A 3,795-nucleotide genomic window follows, 5' to 3' on the forward strand; every position below is an offset into this window, starting at 1 on the left:
TAATTGGGTAATAGGCCGAATTAGGTTAGCATCGCATTTAAGCGGTAGTTGGATAAGTTGTATATCATATCATGCATATACACCAAGCCTAAATTGATTTATAATTGTCAAACCCTGCTTTGTAAAATAATTATAATATCATTCACATGCTCGATAGAATGTTTGTATATTTAGGAAGTTCGAGAAATCGTTAAAAGATGATATTGCCCCTAATGGTATCATTAAGTCGATTAAGCCTCGAACTAGTTCAAATAGGAATTTTAAGGTGAAATTAAGAGTTTCACAGTTCAGGGATGACTCAAAATGGTAATTAGGAGTTCGAGAATCAATTCGGAGTCAAACCGGAATTTTCACTATCTAGGGGTAAAATTATAATTTTTCCACTTACGGACAAAATTTGAGATTTTGAGAGAATTTAGATCACATTTGACAAATTGGAGAATGGTATGAGTATAAGGGATGAAAAATATGTTTATGGGCAATTTTTCAGTTTTTGGGGTAAAAATGTAATTTTTGATTTTTACGGGGGCAAAAGTGTAAATTTCAAAAATTACTTCACCAAGACTTTGGATAAGTTTGAGAATTTTATCTAAGTTATGGATATTTTAAGGAATAATGTGTGGTGGAGATTTAAAGCTTGAAAGATAAGAATTTAAAAAATGGACCAATAATGTAGTGACATGTGGCAAGTTTAGATTATTATATTATTTAACTATAAAAATCAGCCCACACCACCATTTTCTCTTCATTATGGCCGGCCATAGCAAGAAAACAAAGGGGAAAAGAAAAACAAAAACCTAGGGGGAGAAATTCAAGGAAAAATTGGTGAAAATTCAAGGAAACAAGTGACCAAAGGTAAAATTTCTTGATTTTGACTTGTGCTTTACCTTTCCCATGCATTTCCCATCATTTTCTATGGTTGAATCATGTGATTTGAGGATGAATTCAATTCTGGAAAAATGGGTTAGGAGAGAGAAACTTGTTAGATTAATTTGATTTTAAGTTATGTTAGTGTTTTAAGTTAGTTTAGCATATTTAGGAACAAAACAACAAGAAAAGAATTTATTTTCCTCCATTACCATTATTGGCCGAATTTTCTAGGGGAATATTGGCTGATGATCTTGATGTTTATTTGAGGAATTATGATGAATAATGATGAATTATGAGTTTAGAAAAATAATGGGAATTTTCGGAGTAAAAATACGAATTTTTACCCATTAGGGGTATTTTCGTAATTTGCTATCGGGACTGATAATTTGCACCACACTGAGGGACATTAAGTCAATTTGGGTGCAATTGAGGTATAGAAACTGAAAAAAATTAATTTGAGATTAAATTGGGCGCGTTAGTAATTTAATCGGGTAATAGGCCGAATTAGGTTAGCACCGCATTTAAGCGGTAGTCGGATAAGTTGCATGTCATATCATGCATATATACTGAGCCTGAATTGATTTTATAATGGTCAAGCATTGATGTGGTGAATTATGTATTGTACATTGTGGATAGGTGGTGAGCAAATTACACTGGTAAAAGTACAGAAATTGTGCTTGAAGACTGGGATTAGGAGTACATCGACTCCTAAAACTGTGAGTGGACAATTTATCGTCTTAAATATCTAGAGTAATTATACTTGTTTGATGCTTTTATTGAATGGTGAATTTAAATTATAAAATATTATGTTTTCCAATTAAAATGTTTTTTAATAAAAATGAGATTTATACTGGTTTTGAAATCAAATATTGTTTTGGGAAAATTGAGTATATGGAGACTGTGTTGAAATTGATGATTTTATATGTTATTGAAATTGGGGCTTATGACACTATGGTAGCATGATGGCTAAATTTTTGGGGTTGGCATGAAATATATGAACAATTTTGGATTGGTCTCGGTAGACTGGATTAAATTTTATTCGCCATATTAAGCTACTGGAAATTTTATGGGTCTGGTGGTATATTAAACGGTCACTGCAGTGGTGGGGGTTTCCGTGGACTGCCTATGAGAGGGGCACGGTAACTCAATTATATACTTACCTCCAGGGGGAGATGTTGGGTGAAGTATCTCCTGAGGTATGATTTGAGTGCACCTCACGTTCGGGCCACCACGTGAGAGTGAGACTCAGCCAACGCCAAGGAACGGCTGTGTGTCAGATGTGAAAACATGTTTATGGGTCATTGAACAGCCTTGGCGGTCTCAGTGGGATACCTTGACGAAGGTACCCGCGAGAATGATATTGGCAGGGGCCAAGTTTAAAAAAATTCATAAGTCGGGGAAATTTTGATGAAAAGAAATTATTTGGTATAGATTGAAACGAATTTTGTGTTATGAACATTATTGAGATATAACGTTTTTATATTGCCTCCATCTACTCAGCTTTAGATGCTTTTGATGGTAATTGTTTACTCATTGGGATTATTTAATCTCACCCCTCTTCCTATCCATTTTTCAGGCTCAGGACAATTTGTTGATAGTTGATTAAGACGAGAATTAATCTCGGAGTTGCATCATAGGAAGTAAGGGTTCGTAGCTCTACACCTTCTTGGTTAGTTGGGGGCCCACGTGTCACTGTAAACGAAATTTCATACTTTAATTATCTTTATTACTATATGAATAAATTTATTTTACTCTTACGCTACAAAAGTTATTTTAGGAAGACTTTGAAAATATTGTGTTTTAAGAAAATAGAATATTTTATTTAATGTTTTTATTATATTCAAATAGCTATAATTTTACTTTAAACGAATGTTTTAGACTTCAAAATTTAATTTAAATCATGAAATATGTGTTTCCACTTACATATTACATTTTTTCGGATTTCGAAATTTCAAAAAAAAAAAATGATGAAAATGCCCCAGTGAGCTAGAAAATAATATTTTTATTGTTTTGAGTTGGAAACAACTTATGATTTCTTGAAATGCGAGATTTAATAACTATCGCTCACCGAGGAGATGCGGAAGTTGATGCTAAGCCTTGCGGGGTTTCGATCGGCATTCGGGGTAATGAGTGCTTATCGGGACGTCGCGGCGGTTGTCACGGGCCCGATAGGAGTTCCGGGTCGTGACAATAATGGTCAAGCATTAATGTGGTGAATTATGTATGGTACATTGTGGATAGGTGGTGAGCAAATTACACTGGTAAAAGTACAGAGATTGTGCTTGAAGACTGGGATTAGGAGTACATCGACTCTTAGAACTGTGAGTAAACTTATTATCGTCTTAATTATCGAGAGTGGTTTTATACAATTGTGTGATTTTATAGAAAATGGGTTTAAATGGTAAATTGCTATGTTTTAGGAGAAATTGTGATTTTATAAAATGCTTTTATAAATTTTCTGGAAAATTGAATACTGGTTTTGAAAATAGAGTAATTGGAGACTGCCTGCTTGTGTTATAAATTGTGTTTTAAATTATATGGCTTATAGCAATATGTGAGCATGAATGGCAAAGTCGGTATTTGTATCAAAATTATATATACTATGTATTCAGCCTTGAGAGGCTAGATTGCGATAAATTACCATGTCATGCAGATAATGATTTTATAAATCAGGTGGTAGATAAAATAATCCATAATCCCTGCAGTGGAGGTTCTGTGGACCAGTCTAAGAGAGGGGGCACAGAATCAGATATACCTTACCTCGATCGGAGAGCCGTATGGAGGGTATCTCTGAAGGTAAAGATTTGAGTGCACTTCACGTGGACCACCGTGTGAGAGTGAGACTCAACCAACACCAAAACATGGCTAGAATTTCGGATGTAAAGACATTTAACCGCCTTGGTGGTCTCGATCAGATGCCTAAGC

At 34.5% G+C, this 3,795-nt stretch overlaps 1 long non-coding RNA gene across 1 annotated transcript; it reads left to right on the top strand.

Annotated features, from left to right (window-relative positions):
- The first annotated feature begins 605 nt into the window (after positions 1-605).
- LOC148762417 (uncharacterized) lies at positions 606-2,709 on the top strand. The gene is made up of 3 exons (XR_016026510.1): positions 606-855; positions 1,507-1,586; positions 2,447-2,709. It is a non-coding gene; the product is annotated as an uncharacterized LOC148762417 (long non-coding RNA).
- The last annotated feature ends 1,086 nt before the right edge of the window (positions 2,710-3,795 follow it).

This window comes from Theobroma cacao, chromosome 5 (genome assembly GCF_053813885.1).
Source record: "Theobroma cacao isolate CCN51 chromosome 5, ASM5381388v1, whole genome shotgun sequence".
Classification (NCBI taxonomy): Eukaryota; Viridiplantae; Streptophyta; class Magnoliopsida; order Malvales; family Malvaceae; genus Theobroma; species Theobroma cacao.